Consider the following 19,902-nt stretch of genomic DNA (forward strand, 5'->3'; position numbering starts at 1 on the left):
AGAAGCCACATGTAAACATCTGCTGATTAGTCCTTCCTTGCTGGAAGGAAACATTAAGGTCAGTAATATGTTGAGAGAATGCAATTATATTGACTCAGGTTCCATTTAGTCAGTGTGTTTTGTTGCAGTAGTGGAGGACATTTTATTAAAAAAAATGTAAAAGGTTAGCAAATGAAAGTAACATGTGACATCATCTGTTTACACCTTGTCGGTGAATCTAGACTTGCTCAAATCTAAAGCTTTTCGTGTTCTCCTAATATCTAATACTTCTGTTTTAGACTTTGTGAATTAAATGCAACAGTTTTTCTCTCATGTAAATACACAACCCGTTTCTTGGAGCGCTCCTTCAGTTAAACTGCACCAGCAACACCTGGTAATTATATGACTTGTTCAAGACCTGTTCAGTTTTCATTGTAGAAAGCAGAGAGTACACCCTGTTCCCCATTTATTGAATCAAACCATAATTATATGCATTCACAGCCTTTTGTCCGACGGAGCCTTTTAGCCCCAGCAACAGCAATAACACTATATTCATAATAATAAGTACTACTTATTGAGTTAAATCAAGTGTATTAGAATATTTAAAATGAAATCTGCTCAATCAGCCTACATGCAAATGCTTTTCACATCTTATGCAGAGGTGAGTATATATTTATGTAATAGTGATCATTCTTCATAATAACTACTTTTTACTTTGAATACTTCAATTACATTTCGCTTGATATGTACTCTTACATATAGCACAGCTGCAACCCGTACATTTGTACCTCCACTTATTCACATTATAATAACCTATCATGCTCAGACTTCCCACTTTTCAGGTTTGTGATGTACATGTGTTTGTTTCTCCACCTGCACTGAACCCGGAGGCAGCCGTGGTTTGGGGGCGTGGTTAGGTTGAACCAAGCTTCAGGTGAGGCTAATCCAGGTACTTAAGATTGAGTCTCTGTGGACGCAGTGGTTTGTGAAAGTGAACGAACAGGAGACACGATGTGCGACAAAGGTAAGATCATTTTTATGTTGACTTTATTTCGGAGGAACACCCTGAATGCTTGTCTTTGTTGACTTTTAAAGAAAGCAAGTTGTATTTTATACTGCACTCTTGATGTGTGAAGAGCTTTCTTTTGTCACAGGATAATTCTGTTTTTATATCACTTTTATTCTAACCTGACACACCTTTCCATTTTTACCTGAACAGGTGAGGATAAGGAGAAGAAGGAGGAGGTGAGAGATTGGCATGTGTAGTTCATTAGTGTGCTATGAATCTAGTGATTATCTGACTCTATTGTCAGAAAAAGATCAATCAAAAAATTAAATCTCTACTAAATCTTCTTAATCTGCTTAATTATGATTACTGGACTCAAATACAATACCAAAGACTAAACCAACATCATCAATGATTTATTCAACTGTCAACTTTTTCCCATTTCTAGGGAGGATGCAAGGGGGATGACTCAGACTCAAGCTCAAGCTCAAGCTCAGGCTCAGGCTCAGGCTCCAGCGGTGATGAGGTAGGACCAATGCTATTGTTCATTTTTAGAGATCTGCTGCATTTTTGATAGAAAATGGCTTTACTCCAGGCCTTGCTGTGTTTGCTTTTTATTACACCTCAGTACTCAGTTTGTGAAAGGCTTCCCAAGTCACTGTAACATGATCGCAAGATGCAATAAAATGCAGCTCAGCAGGTAAGATGTCTGTCAAACCTTGTTTCAAAGGTTGGTCCCCAGATAACATCTGACCCGAGTGCCAGTTCTAGCTGGGTGTGACACACCACGCCCTGCAGGGTGTGTGGGCTGTTTTCTTGTTGGAGTTTGTTACGGGTCATGCTGCTGCCACAACCATTCATACACTAACGGTACTGAAGGAGCTGCGGTATTTTAAAGTATTTGAAAGCAGTTATATTTTCAAAATTCACATTTTAAGAGCGTTGTTTGTCATCATAATAGATTTTTTTATAAATTTTATTGAAAAGACAAAACAGAAATTAAAACAAAGTATGAATACATGTATCTTATTGATTTAGTCACTTCTCCTAAATAGTTAAATAGTTGTTTTGGGTTGAAACCATGGAAAACCTCAGTGACACTATCATCATATTTAAATCTTTTAAAGTAGCAATACCACAGTTTAAAAATACTTACAGGTGGCAACATTCTGAATTCCAAATCATCAGAAAAAAGTACTTGAAGTATAAAGTAAAAGCCCTGATTAATGGAGAATAACCCTTTGCAGTGTAATATTTAATTGTGTTGTTATATTGTATTATGTGTATAGTATCATGCTATAAAATACTTTTACTGAGGCATATATATATCTATATAAATATATACATAAAGCCTCAGTAAAAGTATAAACTAATGGTTTAGTTGAACGCGTGCTTCAGGTGAGGCTAATCCAGGTACTTATGGTTAAGTCTTTGTGGACGCAGTGGTTTGTGAAAGTGAACGAACAGGAGACACAATGAGTGGCTGAGCTAAGCCAAAGGAGAAGGAGGAGGCTGAGGTGAGAGCTTGGCGTGTGTAGTTCATAAGTGTGGTATGAATCTCGTGATTCTGTGACTTTATTTCCAGAAAAAGGGCAATCAAAAAGAAGCTTCTCTATTAAATCTGCTTAGTTATGATTACTGGACTCAAACGCAATCTCAAAGACTAAACCAACATCATCTATGATTTATTCAACTTTTTGCCATTTTAAGGGAGGCAAGGGGAAATGTGGCGAAAAAAAAGGCAAGCGGGGCGGACACGGCAAGAAGGACGGACACGGCAAGAAGGGCGGACACAAAAAGGACAAGAAGGATAAAAAGTGTAAATAATGAGGCTCCAGCAGTGAGGTAGGACCAATGCTACTGTTCATTATTGGAGATCTGCTGCCATTTATTTAAGATGTTATTGATAAGTCATGCCTCCTTTTTGAGTAACAGCATTGCTCTTTTTGTCATTTCAGAAAGGATGCTGAGACCGGCCTTCTGTCAGTCTCTTATGAACTCGTCGATCGAACCTGCTGATTCTTAATGTTCTGTCAAAATAAAGTGCATTTCCTTCACCACAAGAGAGCAGTGTTGTTTATTTTATAGCTCAATCAAAGTTAAAAGTCCAAGTATTGTAAAGCAGTTTTATTTTAAAGATTCACATGTTAAAAGTAAGAGTGTTTGTCATCGTAATAGATTTTGATCAATTTTATTGAAAAGATAAAACGTAAACAAAAACAAAGTATAAATACATGTATTGTATTTATTTAGTCACTTCTCCTTGATAAGTGTTATTTGTTAAATAGTTGTTTTGGATTGAAACCATGGAAAACCTTAGTGGCATTATCATCATATTTAACTCCTTTTAAAGTAGCAATACCACAGTTTAAAAATGACTCTACTTACATATACAAATTCTGAATTTAAAATAATCAAGTAAAAGCACTGATACATGGAGAATGGCCCTTTTCAGTGTAATATTGAACTGTGTTGTTATATTGTAATATGTGTATATCATATCAAGCTATAAAATACTTTTACTGAATCATTAATGTATCAGCAGCATTTTAATGTAAACTAGTGTATATGCTGCGTAGTTTATTCTAAAAAAAAAGAAGATAATATTGATATAAATGATATTTAATGAGATGTGTTAATGTGTAAATATAAAAGTTATATAACTGTAGTGGAGTAAAATGTACGGTATTCCCATCTGAAATGTAATGCAATAGAAGTATGAAGCTGCAAAGAAAGTAAAGAACAAGCACATTAAGATTGTTCTCTTAGTGTAGAAGTACAGTAGTTATATTATTATAATTTGGCAAAACTGCAATGTGACAGTATCTCGTAATATCCTTGCTCTAAAGTCAAAGAAAAGAGTGCATCAGTATTTCTGTGGCCAGCAGCTTGATGGCTCATTGCATCAGTCAGTAAAGCCACAACAATCCCCCACGCTTTGGTGACCCCAGTTTTTACCCTCAGAGGCTGAGACTTAGCATGGAGGTGAAGTGTGTGGGTGTGAAGGTGTGTGTTTCTGTTCATGCCAATTGCCACAAAGGGGGCGTGGCTGTGAGAGTGGCCTCGAAAACCCCCAAAAAGGCATGACTTCTAAATGGACTGACGCACGGAGGCCAATCCCATGAGGCATCGAGCGAAGGATGATGCCAAGGAAATATTCAAACTTCTCGCTGATGGACAGTTTCATAACCAGTTAAAAGTTCCTCATAGTAGCTTTAACAGCACATTTTAAGTAATAAAATGGAATATCATCTATGTAGAAATAAATATATTGCAGCATCAACCATCACACAATAATTTGTCCAACTCAGACTTGCCACTGTGCAGGTTTGCAATGTGCATAATTCCTAAATCACTGCACTTTAAATTAGAAGAAGGGTGAGAAGAAAGGTGATAAAAAGGTAGGAGTGTTTAATCTTTACATTCTATCAACAATGCCCATAAAGTTCATGAGTTTGATATGAATCAATTTGTGAGTTTGACAGTTTTTTGAGAGCAAAGACAACAAGTTGCTTCAATGTTAAATCAGCCAATTCACTGCCAGAGCTTCGGTGTGTGTGTGTGTGTGTGTGTGTGTGTGTGTGTGTGTGTGTGTGTGTGTGTGTGTGTGTGTGTGTGTGTGTGTGTGTGTGTGTGTGCTGTTTTCATTCATGGCTCACACTTTTGTCAAGTGAACATCTTCTAGATCTGCAGATGTATTTTTAGTCTGTTATCATGGTGTCAAACTACCTTTAAACATCGTCACCTTTACGCTAAATTCCATTCACACTGTTGGAGCTTTATTCAGAGGAGACAGAACAACACGCTGGTGACATTTGTATGAATGATAGTTTTACCATGCATATGACTAAAGGGTAAAAAACTAAGCCCAGGGTGGGAGAGAAGGGAAACGGGTCAGATTGGGCCGTTGTTGACTCATGCTGGAGCCACAACAATGCAAGATACGGAATAAATGATGATATATCCTTACTGCAGTAACAGCATTGTCCTTTTAGTCATTTCAGAACTGATCCTTCCTGGGACAACGGACAGCTCTGCTAGTCTCTCGTGATCTTCTCTGTTGAGTGTGGATCCACCTTTCTCTTTGTGTCTTTTCATTGTGTGACAGAAACGTAAATGTTCTGACAGCTAAATGCTCTTATTTTTCAAGTTCTTCCGTCAAGTAAAGTGTGTTTTCTTCACCACAAGATGGCAGTATTGTCTCTCTTTTTGAGGCTAATCATAGTTTTGAAGTCCAAGTCAAAGATCAAGGGAGTTTTATTTTTAAGATTTATATTTACAGAACACAAAAAAAACATATAGGGAAAGTTGTTTCATTATTTTAATTGATTTGAATAGAATACCTTTTCATCAGAAAAATCATAAATCAATGAATTGCGTTTGATGAAGTTTGAAATTGCTCTTTTGGACTGAAGCGTTTGAACGTGTAATGGCTGCAGAGTGAGTTGACACTATGAGTTATCAATGGATCAGAGGTGGACATAACATATTTGAAGAAGCAACACCACAGCAATGTAATAGTTCAACATTTACATTTTTTCAAACAAATTTTTACAATTAAGCTACTGTTTTGAAGAAATGTCTTAATAAAGTATGCTGATATACTTTATTGCTATTGCTGATTTTCAAGGTTGTAAGTGTTGATGCATTTTTTTTTAAAGAAGAACAATGACAACATCTCCCTGTGAAATGTAATAAGAAAATAATTATAAAGTACTGTAAAATGGAATTAACGAGCAATACTTCAAAATTGTACTCAAGTGCTTTAGTAAATACATAAAAAGTTGTATTCCATCACTGCAGTGGACGCACCGTGCCGATTTAGAACATATTCCTGAAGAAAGTGAAGCCTCTCAGCAACGGTTTCACAAAGGAATCAATAATAAATCAAGCGTGCATCTTTCTGGGGCTTCTGAGGAAACTCAGTTCATCCCATCCATCATGTTTAAACCTTTATTTCATTTTAGGGAATATTGAAGGGAGACATAAGTGGATGATTAACCACAACATTTACTCACATGTATGAGGTTTCTGTTGTGCCAAAAGAGTGTGTCCGTGTTCAGAATGGCATGTGTTTCATCCTTCTTAAATATGACTTTGCACATGATTGCTTTTGGCAAATGGAAACTGCAAACATCAGTCCACATTTTTAAAAAGCAGACAAGCAACCGCTCTCAGAGGGCTACGCTACTCGTAGAATCTGGAGTTACAATACAGAGGTCACATTAAGTTGCTCATGCTGTAGTTCGATGGATATCATTTACTTCCAACCAAAATCCAACGTTTTTCCAATGTCCAAAACCGAGTGTCTTTGATTCAGAAATGACGAAAGATTTAAATGTTGTGCAGCCTTAAGCCAATCTGTTTTCAGAAGCTTTTTGATGAATATTGTAACACCAAAGACGTTGTTTTCCTTCAACTTGCCTGAATGCAATATCACCAAAGTCGTATGACCTTTCCTCAGGGGGAGCTGAGGGTGCATGTGAGAAATGTTTCAAGCTCAGACTCAAGGAGAAAGTGAGTGAAAGATGAAGAACGATACGGGATGTGAAGGCCTCGGGGCATCCTTAAGATCATCTAACTTGTACCTTAATTGTCTCCAGTGACAGATACACGGCTGTAAATTTCTGCCAACGGCTTCAGGGCAGAAGAAAGAATGGAGGGATTGATGCAGGAAACAAAGTGCATGTGATCAGAGTAGAGGGCTGAACGCCTGCTATTTGATGTGTTCTCCTTTGCTGCTTCTTTTGAAACCCTAGCTCTTCTCGCCATCAGGCACTTCTAACAGTCAGAGTGTTGATACAAAATCACATGCAGTGATTTGATACATTCAGATAAAAACAAAACAAACAAAAAAGCACACTTCAACACACACAAAGAGATGCCACTTTCTATGCAGTTCATCTTCAGTCTGGTTTGTGTAGTCTGTTGTCTCTTGTTGCCTCTGACGTGTGACGCACTTGGATTGACTCACCTGGGTTGCGTCTATTTACATTACAGATTATGAAAATGACTCAGAATGTATAGGCAACAATCATCAAAGAGGCGGATGAAGTTCTGTATTATTATGGCAGGGGGGAAAAGTATGTTTTATTCCCCACACAGCAGAACTATGCAGCCTTGTGTCTAATTATGTATACATTATTGATTTATAATCTACACATAATTTACTGTGTAACGGTAAAAGTTCCACGTATCTGTGTGAACAAAGTCACTATAAATAATTAAATTCCATCGGCCGTTCTGGCCTCGCGCCGCAGGAGGGCACGAACGTCCCCCTCGCGCTCTTTCCCTCTCCATGGCGTCAGCGGTCTCCTAGCAACAGCCGGGCTCGAGCTCGTCTTAATCATCCGCTGTTGAGCGCAGGCACGCCGCCTAAAACCGGAACACAGGTAGATTTTAACTACAAAATAAAAGCACACTTAGTTCAGGTGTGTTTCTCACCGTCTCATTTACTGTATAGCCCTATTTACAGAGGCTTATCCTGGCTGCCTATAATATATCCCTCAGGAATTCAGTGGAGTCAAGTGGATTATTTTCACCTTGGACTGGAGGAGACACTTTGCTTAGTTTCTTTTTTTTTTTTTTTTTTTTTACAACTTGTACTGACTTTATAAAATAATTTAGCTAATTTGATATTCCCTTTTTTCCCCCCAACACATATGTATACATTTGTGTTTTTATATTTATTGTTGAGAAACTACTTTTTGAAAGTGTGGGGAGCCCGCAGGTTAAGTGGTTCCACTCTGACTGACGCTTAGAGGTTCAGGCGCACGGCGCATGCGCACTGTGCCCACACTTTGCTCGGCGCAGCAAAAAAAAACAAAAAAAAAGCCGTGGTGGCGGCGCGCGAGTCCCCAGTCACGCCGTTGCTGCCAATGATCAGCTTTGTCCTTTTACAACCTCATGACAAACATAATCGCGTTTTTTTTATTTTGAAAAAATCAACAGGAAGTCGCATTGTTTTCCAATGCCGTGCAATTCGCTCCCAGGTCTGCTCAGCCGCAGCGGAACAGACGAGAACCATGGAGCGCAACAAGACGCGTCGGAGAGCCTCACCGAGCGGACGGGATGAGCGACAGTTTATGATCTGTTTCTAAGTCACTTTCAGGGACAGTCGGAATATTTGACTTCGCCAGCAGGTGGACGTTGAGTTTCCCCACAGCGTGCGCAAATTGACTGGAGCGGTCTATGAAAGAAAATAGTCTTGGAGTGACCAACAGCTACCAAAGAACGGGAGGAAAGGAGGAGTACAAAAAAAAGCGCCCGAAGGACCGAGGAGTGCCCCGCCGGGTAGAAATGCTCCGTGGGTAGTTTTTACCACTCATCCTGAACATTTCACGTTATCTTCGGGACATGCAGCTGGTGCGCGCTGCGTAAAAAAACCCGGACTGCTTTCATGTCTCACGCCATCGGGGGGTAACAGTTACTTATCTTCAAGGAAGCTGAGATTTCATCCAGAAGGAGGCACTGGGTTCAAACTGGGAACCAGTGGCTGAACAGTTACGAACCATGGTGAAGTTTCACAACTCGGACCTATGGATAGCCTGGATGGTCATCTTCTGCATGGAGGGTGAGTTTGTGTGACACTTTCAAAACTTGTGCAGCTGTCCTCAACTACAAGCACTTCCATAACGATGATAACAACGTATTCATAAAATATGAATTACACAGAGACAGTATTCCAATGGATTTGTATTCTCTGTCACGTGTACGAATCATTGCAACGACGCGTCTCCATCAGCGCTTGCAAAAACAGATGTATTTGGAATTAAATTGTGCCATGAGCTCAACCTCTCCATTCCGAGAGCGCGTGCCACATCCATTTGATCCCCCTTCCTCCTTAATACTGTATGTTTGGATCAGGCAGGCAAATCCCCGGCATTTCCACAAAAAAACTAAAGCACCGATTTAGAATGACTTTGGCCCGGTAAGTCGTGTCATCTCTCCCAAAAGCACTTTTGATTGCGCACATCTTATCCATAATGTGCCCGGCCGTGGCTGATTTCGCTTTGCGCGTCTTACACAACATAAGGAGGGGAAATTAGTGCTGTTTCTTTTTTTTTTAAAAACCCACGCATCCATGAGCCATACACACTGAAAAGTGGCACAGTAAGAGAGTCCGTGTTTTTAAAAAGACACGATGGATGGTATGTATACCCACCCGAGAAGCATGGTGACCGGGCAGCTCAGGAGGGGAAAACCCCAAAGGAAAATCACAATACACTCCTATCCTGTGGGGAATTGTGTGTGTGTGTGTGTGTGTGTGTGTGTGTGTGTGTGTGTGTGTGTGTGTGTGTGTGTGTGTGTGTGTGTGTGTGTTGACTGTGGTACTTTATAGTTTGTTGGCCTTAACTTCCTTCTTAGTAGTTGTGTTGTTTGTAGTCCAACAATACAGGTATTGGAGGTGAATGCAAGTTTGTCATATGTTGATGTTGTTGGCTCTTCATTGATTGACACTTAAGACTTGCCTCTGACATTTGTTAAATGTCAGATTTCCTGTAGTCCGGTGAAAGCATTTTGGAAATAAAATAAAAACATTTATAATACAATAAATGCCATTAAAACAAAAGGTTAATGGTGCAATACATTAGCGTCATAACATGTTTTATTCATGCATATATGAAGTATAGGCTAATAAGTGAAGTTGTCTAAAATGAATTATGGGGATAATACATAGCTTTAAGTTAAAAAGGAACAAGTTCATTGAACTTTCATATTGTGTACACATCTATGATATTTTGAAAAAGAACAAAGCGGAGCAGAACAATGCTACAATGCCAACCAAGTCCCCTTATTGCCAGGTGTTTCACTCCGCTGCTCCCTTATGTAGCGGTATACCTCTGGTGTGAGTGGTTGTATTGTGTCTTGTCAGCTTCACTCAGGGTTACACACATGTCACACACACAACTACACACACGTGCACACAAGCTTATTTGATTTGACCATGTCTTACTTGATAAAGTGGTTTGAAATAAACAATTGTGGATTGCAAGTGATTCACATGCACCATCCAATTCCCCAAACTGCTCAGCAACCGCAATGAGCGAAGGTTCAAGTCTATGAGCGACTTCACAGAAAGAACAAACTGATGAGCGTCTCAGTGCCGAGCACGCTGGAGCGTTCTTCTTCTCTACTTTTACGTCTTAGTGTAGCGCTGCCAGTGTTTCTATAAATACATTCTGATGCAGCAAAGTCAGTATTGATTGTGGTTGCTTGTTTTGTCTGTGTGTTCTGACCTCCACGTTTTGCATGTCAGACACTGTCACTCGATTGATGCGATCTGATTGTTGTGTTAACGGACACCGGGTTGTTTCGTTTAGTACACAACGAGTTGTCTCACTTTCATCTCACACGTACTTTTTTTTTCAAAATCTGTTTGACAAAAAAGTGTGTTTTGGGCTATAATGCAAGCGGTACTTGAACTTTATACACATGTACATCTATATACATGAAATCTGACCTCTGACCTTGTGGATAAAATACGACCCTCTCTACCCACTGAGTTCACAGCTGACGTACACTCAACAGTTTAACGGAGGTGAAAAGAGGACATTTTTTGAAAACCGTGAGCAACTACGACAGGAGGAAGTCAAATCCATGAATGACTTGGACAAGTTTGTCCACTCAGCAGTAGTTGGAGGACATGCCATGTCCTTCTCCTGCCCCAGTCACACATAAATATAGTATCGTTTAGAAATCTCACAGCTGCACAGTGAAGACAACTTGAGGCTGTTCAGATGTGCAGTGCTGAACACATTTGGGGAAAGTTTGTAAAAGTTGAAAGAGTAAACAGCAGAGGCTCTATGCTCATAAAGCGATCGGTTCAGCTGTTGTCACCACGGACCCCCGTGGCGATACCAACACAGAGCGGCTCTGTCCACGATGCCCCGATTTAACGATTCACCCAGAACAACCCTCCAGGGTGTTGCAGGGACTGATCCGGAGGTCCAATCAATTCTAGTAAATTAAATTCGAGCAGAGGTGGTGGCTCTGAACTTTTTCAACAACGACCGTTTGTTTTGGTTGTGTCTGCATAATAGATATAGAACATTTTCAATTTGCATGCAGTGAAATGTTTGGATTAGCCTCCAGACTTCAATCCCACTGTGCTGTGTGTTTGAAATGAAGAGTCCAAGGAGCACTCAAGCATAAATATAAAAGACAACATGGAGGAGTTTTTTGTTTTTTTAAAAGCTCATTGACATTCAGGGCATTCATGTCGGCATCAAAGCTGAACTTAGACCGACTCTCTTCTCCACTTTCTGTGTGAGCTTCTTAACCTTTGAGGCTCGGCTAAACGTCCCGCTGTGAAATTGTATAGCAAGTCTGGTCTGATTGTTGTTTACATGGTCTCCTTTGCTCTGTTGGCTGATTGCATTTTAATCAATTTGTTCAAATATGATGGGTTCACAGTATCAGTGAGGATTTTTTTGGTGAGATGCAGGCCAAAATACATCCAGCAGTCGAGGTAAAAAATGATATCAATGTCAATAACTATATACTACAATGTATCACCGGTCAAATAATACATCTGCAACTTACCAAAATGACATTTACTGTGTTTCTATTGCCTCTAAAGCTGCTCTTTTCTGTTAATTGTTCTCTACCAAAACAAATCAGCTTGCCATCTCAGGCGATCATGCTGGTTTATTTTGTTGTTGTTTTAATGTGATGCACCTAGCATCCAACTTAGAGCATGCCTCTCAGGCTGATATGCAGAATGCATATGATAGAAAATCCCGTCTGTGTCAGTTTTATCTGATAAGTAGCGTTTTTTTCTCTGTTTTTTTCCCCCTCCCCTCCTCTTTCCGCCTGCTGCTAAAAAGGAGCAGCTGGAACAAGAGTGTTGGACAGATGGAACTTTCCACCTCGATTATTTCCCTCACTAAAAATAGCTTCTCAAAAAATTAAAAGACCGCTGGGACCGCTTGCAAAGTGCATGTGCGTGTGTATGTTTGAGCGACAGACAACTTCAGACGACGGGGTCCTCAGATGATGGCGGCAGCGGCCATCCTGGGGAGTGTGGATGAATAAATGATGGACAGATATTTGGAGGAGGAAAGCGCCGCATTCGCCCGGTCCCACGGTCTCTTAAGCACACATTAAACTAGGCCCCAAAGAGTCCACAGGCTGCTGCGCGGCAGTTGGCCAAGCATCTGAGGCAAACATCTGATGTGGTCAGTTCACAGAGATTTTGGGGCTTTGAGCTCTTTGGGGTTGGTTGTACCTTTAATCAGAACGGCAAACGAGGGAAGCGCGAGTGTGGAGGGAGCAGGGTGATGCTGTTGATGCTGACATGTGATCAGTTATGTTTCTAGCTGCATTTGGGTTTAAATGATTAAAAAGGAAGGTTGGGTGTTGCTCGTCAAAACCGAATCCGACCCATGGACAGGTGGCGCGCTTGTCAAACTGCAGATCCAGGTTTGCCATCTGTAACACTTAAACCTTCCAGGGAAAATTCATTCATTTTAAATTAGCAACTTTTATTTGATGACACGCGAGACATTTAATCCGTGAATCAAGGCAGTTACAGTAGAAATGTGTGTTGCAGCACTGCAGTACGCACATTTATCTCAGTGTGTTCGAGCCACAAAGAGATAATTGCCCTGAGCAGTGCAGTGAGATACGTTCTATGGAGTAAGTATGAAAATAGCGCTATTATAATCCTGATGTTAGTTAAGAACCTGCAAAAGGCAACACCTCCACTTTATAACTCAAGCATGGAAAATGAATCACTGCAACAATGCTTTATATGTTTGGTGGCGGAGGGGAATCCATTGCGAGACGATAGACCGTATGGAAGAAGTGAAAACTGATGCTGAAGTGCCTCAAACTTGCATTTTTTCAGATTGTATCGAAGTTACCTCGTAATTTATGGTCCCTTTTTAAAGTAAAATCAACTATAAAGCAGTGTATGCTTTAAGGTGCGGCTACCTTGTGGTTGACGAGCCGCTACCACGCCGACTAGCCAACCTCTCTTCCAAATATGGTCACTTCTGGCACCAAAATCCACACGATGGCCACTTGAGGCTTCAAAACAGTCGTCCACAAACCAATGTCACAGGGACCTCGTCCATTTCTTTTATACAGCCTATCGACAAGACCACAAAGCATAACTCAATCTACATGCTTAAGGGATAGAAATCTGTATTTTGGTCCATACCATACTGTGACAGATTTCACCATTTGGGTGAGACAATCTTTGAATTGATTTACCTTTCGAGTGTGAGAGTGTGTGTGCGTGTGTGACAGAAGAGCCCTGGGCTTATACATATTTAAAGTGGATGTCTTCCTCCTGTCGTGGCACCCTGAAGATACTCTCCTTGGAATGAGCAGTTTTGCTTGGCTGGCTCTTGAGGCTTGACGGGACCTTTGCTGACAGGACTCTTCCATTACATCAGTAACTCAGGAGACATTTGGTACATGCAGATGTACCATTAAGACGGGCAGAATAGAGTTTGGATGAGTGTCGTATGGCGGACATGTTCAACTCTTTGTAGCTATCAATGCTTTTTAGTTGGCTGCTTACGTGCATAACACATTCATGTATAACAGTTACTTACTGTTTGGATTGTCTCAAAGGCTCAGAATGAACAAAGAGAGTGCAAAGAGAGTCTCTTTCATCCCGTGAAGCCGAGCAAAGTCATGAGTGTGAGTCAGACTTCCTGGGGGTAAATTTGCACCCAATACTAATTTGGGACATTAAAGTTTACTATATCTATCTACCATCATAAACATCAGTCACAAATTGGGGATTTCCACAGATACTCTGACAGAATAATTGTTGTCTAGACGCGCTCAAGATCCTTTGCGATATTACATCCATATCAGAAAAATGTATTCGTTTCCAAACAGTAATCTGACTTTAAATCCATATAACAGTTTTTTTCTTGACATGAATAACATTCAACCCAAAATTTGTATATGCCAGCATCTAAAATCTACGCTTTCTTCTTTATTCATCCTCGCAAACGTGATATAAATAATGCTGCTGGCATCTGCTCACTTTCACGTTGGCAACAATGAAAGAGTTATTACGTTCATTGACTTATTTTACAAAAAAGGCCCACCATTAACTTCAGTGTGTGTGCGATATATTGCTGCTCCCAATTAGTGTCTGCCAGAGGGTCGTTAGGTTGATCTCTGGTATTACCAAGAACAGTTGCTGTGTTTATCATTGTAAGCTTTTATGAGCTCAGATCAATAGCGAAGGAAATGCCCCTGTGCACACATTATTCCCACAAGTGTGTGCTAACAGGCAGTGACTGTGTGTGTGTGTGTGTGTGTGTGTGTGTGTGTGTGTGTGTGTGTGTGTGTGTGTGTGTGTGTGTGTGTGTGTGTGTGTGTGGGACCTCATATTCCCCAGACAAATGAATTACTGTGGATCCCAAAGGATCAAGGTTTCCCCCGGACTGTGATGACCTCATCAGTTTGATCAACCAATCAGGTTCTAGACTGCCAGTTTGTCTTTTAGGTTCATTAGACAGATTCACGCTCTCCAGTGAGCTTAATGTTAAGAGGAAAGGGAACTGCAGGCTGTGCAGCTGTTCTTGTTTATGCATACAGAGGGAATAGCATTTGGACTTGGGCAGTCAAACCTTAAAAATAGATGTTTAAAGCTGAGAAGGTATCGGTATTATTATTAACATATAAATACAACTGTGATAGGCTGAATAAAATCAGTTGCACAATGGATTAAGGAAATTACCAATAGAGAAAATTAAATTGAATACATAAATATATGGTACTGTTACAGCCCGAGCTCAGTGAGCTAGATAAAGTGGAAGACCACACAAGATTGAAAGAGATTTAAACAATATTTTTGTTTTAGACTAAGACAAAACCATGATAAAGGAAACTGTAGTCTGTAGGCTTGTAATGTAGCATGTAAGTTTGGACAGACAGCTACAGGAAATATGGCAGTGGGAGCTGCATCACAGCAGGCTGAGAGGAAGGACGGGTGGCTTTCTGACACGAGCGAGTCCTGAAGCAAGGACTATATATAAGTACGCTCAACTGTACTCCCTGGAGTACTGTGGCCTTGTATCACTAATTTGAAATTGATTGTTAATTGATCGACTAAATGACCTTACAGCACTTGATGAACCCGGCAGCTGAACCCGCCTGTGTCACACGGAGAGATAATGCAGATCCTGTGACCTGCTTAGTGCGCATGGTGGTCCATTGAGTTGTCTTGATCAGATAATTGTGCAGACTCTAAAAATACACTGTAGGTAATTTCATACGAGGAAGGTCATTTTGTAAATTGCTCAGTGTTGCACAGAAGGGGTTGTCCGTGCTCTTCTGTAATGCCTACCTTTAACCATTAGCTGCCCGGTTGAGAGCATCTACAGAAATTACATCTCTCTGTTGTGTTTTTAAAAGCGTCTGCAGGGCCAGAGGTCACAGACACAACGTGGTTTGCAAAAAAGATAGAGAACTAACCAGTCAGCATTTTCTTCTTATACAATCTTTCCTTTGTGTTTGTGTAAATGTCCTAAATCGTGTTCTTTTCCCTCTGAGAGCAACATGTTACGTGTTTGTGATCAGAGTGAGCCGATGAGTTGAACTTGAAACCTTCTGCCTGTCGTCCTGACACTCGCGTCTGCTAATGGAGTGAAAATGCAGAATACTGCAAAGTGAAGAGAACAGAGGGGAACAAAGTGAAAAGGGGGACAGATTCTCCTGCATTAAATATGCCCAGGGCTTTTCACAGCCATAGGTAATTCATAAACTGGCTGTTGGGGGTAAGGCAGTGCTGTTCTATTTGTGCATTTGCTCTTTTAATCTAGTTCAATGTCTCTCCTCTCAACATCTATTCACAAGAACTATACAGACAGAGCTGAAGCTGAAGTCCTCAATGGAAGAGTTTTAGTGAAAAACAAAAGAAAACAAACTCACAGGTTTGTTACTTGGAAGACAAAACAGAAAAAAAGTTGCGCTTGGGCCGTCACACAATGTTTCTCATTCGTAAAAAAAATCTCAAGGCTTTCTCAGCCTTTAATTCAGGCCCTCACTGTGGCTGATATGCAGTACTATACTATGCATCGTATAGCCGCTTTAGTTCTTTACCCATCACATTTGGATTTAGCAATGGAAGCAATGTTATGATGAAGAATGTTATTATATTAATAGAAAGAACGGTAAAAACTAAGACAATAAGACTGTAATTAACTGAAAATTATCACAAAACACAAAATTCCCATAAATCCAACTATAGTGTGTGTACAGCTAATCCCACAAAGCCCGTTGCTCTTACTGTCGGGGCAGCACCACTCCACACACAGCCTCTGTCTGGTTAGTTGGGACTCAGGCATGTGATGTCCCTGCTGGAGTGGAGGCTCTTGGTGTGACACACTTTGGCTCTCAGTGAATGTGTGTTAACTGCCTGAGTCGCTACCTTTAGGAAAGGTTGCACATCAGTTCTCTGTAGTTTCATTATTAGTCCCTCTTTGGCACAGCGCCCCACAGCCAAACTCTCTTTCTGAACACATTTGCACTTTCTTTCTCAACATTCCTACTCTTTTTCAAAACATTCAGACTTTTTTTTTGATCAACATTCAGACTATTTTTTAAAAACATTTAAACTTTTTCTCAAAATTCTGTAAACTTCAAACATATCTTTCGTATTCAAACCATCTCAAAGAATCTTGCAAAGAATCTTGAAACATTATCTTTACAAGGCTGCATTCATGTAGCTTTACATTTTGCCTGCCCGTCACCCATTCCTACTCCCTCTCTCACACACACTCTGTCTCTCAGATGTCAATCCTTCAGAATACAGGTCAAACTTCCCTCTCTCTCTTATATCCTTCCACATTTCCCTCCAACATCCCTTCACTTTTGCATTAGTGTTTTGCTTTCCTTTTACATCACTCTGTTTTCCTATTTCACTGCCTCTCTTTTTCACCCCCTATTTCCCTCTGTGCCTCACTTTCACACACTCTAAATTTCTCTCTGCCTCTTTTTCACCGTCTTCCTACACACTCTGCCGACACACAAACGGCTTTCCAGGGATGAGGGTGAGACTGAAAAGTGGTCCCCACTTGTGAGCATGTCAAATGTGATGCATGTGAACAGCCAGGAAGAATGGCGAGTGAAGGCGTACAGTGCGAGAGGAAGAGACAAAGAGAGAATGAGAAAGAGAAAGAGAGAGGCCAGCACGAGAGATCCCATCTGTGCATTGTTACAGCAGACTTCACCTTAACATTGCTGCTTTCATATCCAACAGAACAGGAGGGGGCACAGGTGGGACTTTGACAAACAGGGGAACGCACATTTGCCCAGTTGCGTGCACACATACACAGACATTCAGATGCCCTTGCAAACTAACTCCACAGACATACAGTACATTTGCAATACATGCACATGTCCAAACCGAGACACCTGAGGCAAAAACACCTTTCATTTACAGACTTACTCACAGTTTGCATATTAAGTTTCCTTTTGAAGCTATTATTTATATACTTATATTTCACACTTTGGCCACTAAGAGGGCACTCTTTAAGTTAATGGCTGATAAAAATGAGAAGATGAGCACTCTTTTCTCACATCCCGTGAGACCTGCTTCTGGTGGCGACCACGTAGGCGGTGTTGGTCTCACAGGAATATGAGGGGGCAATGATATCAGGGGGCACCATATGCTGCTGTGCCCCTTCAACTCTTAATCCATGCCTCCGCTGCCGTATCTGGTTGCCCTCCCTGACAGCCTGGGGACTGGTGGTGGGGGCAGGGAAACACTGTCCAGTGTGCCGCACACTGCTTTGTATCTGTAATGTGCTCAATTTGCAAATCCACTCGGCCCTAGATAGTTCTGCCAAAATGTGAAAGGCCAAATTTCCACATTTAAGGATGTACCTACCCACACACACACACACACACACACACACACACACACACACACACACACAGAACCTTCACCCCACCCTCCCACATGCGTTCATATCACGAGGATATTGCACGGACTTAACTGATAATGCCAGATAGTAGTGTTGTCACAGACCCCACTGACACACACAGTGTGTGTGTGTATGTGTGTGTGTGTGTGTGTGTGTGTGTGTGTGTGTGTGTGTGTGTGTGTGTGTGTGTTTGTGTCCTATTTGTCCACTATCCTACAAAAAGCCTTTTAAGTAGATCCCGGCTATTGGAGGAGCTTTAAATAAGCATAACACAATAATGGAATGTTCGTCTATGCACGTTTGTCCCACATGACATGGGGGTGAAGGGTTGAGGGTGGAGACACAGAAGCACTCTATTCAGGAAACCAACTTTGGAGAAATACACTCTTAAATATGAGAAAGTGTTCTGTAATTAAATATACTCACTTTGAGATAAACCCAGACTTAAGCAGCCTTAACAACCCTTAACTTGCTTCTTACTTCAATCACTAACATAACAGTGGACTGTGTCAGATGGAACATGATCATTTAAATGATTCACCGAAGCATTAACTTCTCTTATCTCTCAGAAAGTCAAGAGAAACAGGCTGCACGAGTGTCCTTGTGACTTCACTTGAAAGAGAAAGTGATGCGATCAGGATGTGGTATGAGGTTCATAACTGAAACCTTTCAATTTATTGCATTCACATGCAGCATCCTCTTCTGCTTTTGATATATTTTCCTCTGCTGTAATTGTGTTATCGCCAAATTAAAACCCTGCTGCTTTCATATGACCGTGGGAGGCTGCGACTTGCTCACTTGCCTCCTCTGATGAGCCGCGGCTGCTGATCCGTCGCCAGCTTGTCCACTAAGAGGTGATTTGTGAATATGGAACAATGTGTAAACTATTGAGCCAAGGCCCAAATCATCTGCTAAGACGGGCTTTGCTACAGATTATGTCTGTCATTTGGTCTGTGACCCTGGCTTATAGATAGCTTTGGCTTTATTTGATCAGTTCAGTGACACAAGAGCGTGACCTTGCGTGCAAACACATGTATAGTATACACATAAGCCACACTTTATTGTAATTAACACCATTCAACCCTACTGTATCTATCAATATATAACATTTAATTTTACATTTCACACATTGCTGTCGTTCACCATTTTCGTTAGAACATTTCCGACATCAAAATCTACTTGGAGGTGTGTGAAGGAGACTGTGTTTTGCTGTGTTAAACATATTTGTATGTATGTATGTGCAATGTCCATCACCTTAAGAATGTCTGAAAAGACTTTGCATCCGCTGCCAGGTTCTGTAAAACCACCCAACATGACGGCGTCTGGACAAGCAGAGAGACAAACGCACACTTGAAGCCGACATGTGTAACTCACAGCAGACAGGAAGTGAGTGTATTGATGCAACAACAGAAAAGCAGCTCTGGATTTGGTTCTGGAAAGCTGATCTGACTCTGTGTACTACTCTTTAAATTAAAGTAAAAAAAGATAGTGTTTCTTTCCCAGGATAAACAGGGATTTGGATTTGTAGATTTACACAAGTTTATCTTCCCGAGGGGATGCCGGTTCTAAAGATATGTAGCCTGGTAGGAAATGCTCCACTGCCTGCTAATTTCCCCTTGATTGTCGGTGACAGTCTGCCAGCCGGCACCCTGTGATCGGAAGGCGTGACAGGGTACATACGGTATGGTGAGATCAGATAAATATGATTGTGTGGGCTTGTTTGCTATTTATAGGCGAGCAGAAGCTGCATATTTGAAATCAGATCAAGCGCAAACTGGGAGCCAGTGAAGGGAGGTCAGGATGTGTGCAGTGTGACCACAATTCTGATGTGATTTCATTTTTTTTTTTAAGCTGCTTTTTGTATGAGTTAAATGTTTCTGGTGCTGTTGATTGGAAGTCTGGACAACATGGCATGGGAAAATGTGAAAGTTAATGAAACGTTCAGAGAATGCAATTTTGTGACATTGCAAAATTAATGTAGTAGAATCATAACAGAAGCTGTTCTTCCAGGCGACT

This window comes from Taurulus bubalis (genome assembly GCF_910589615.1).
Source record: "Taurulus bubalis genome assembly, chromosome: 10".
Classification (NCBI taxonomy): Eukaryota; Metazoa; Chordata; class Actinopteri; order Perciformes; family Cottidae; genus Taurulus; species Taurulus bubalis.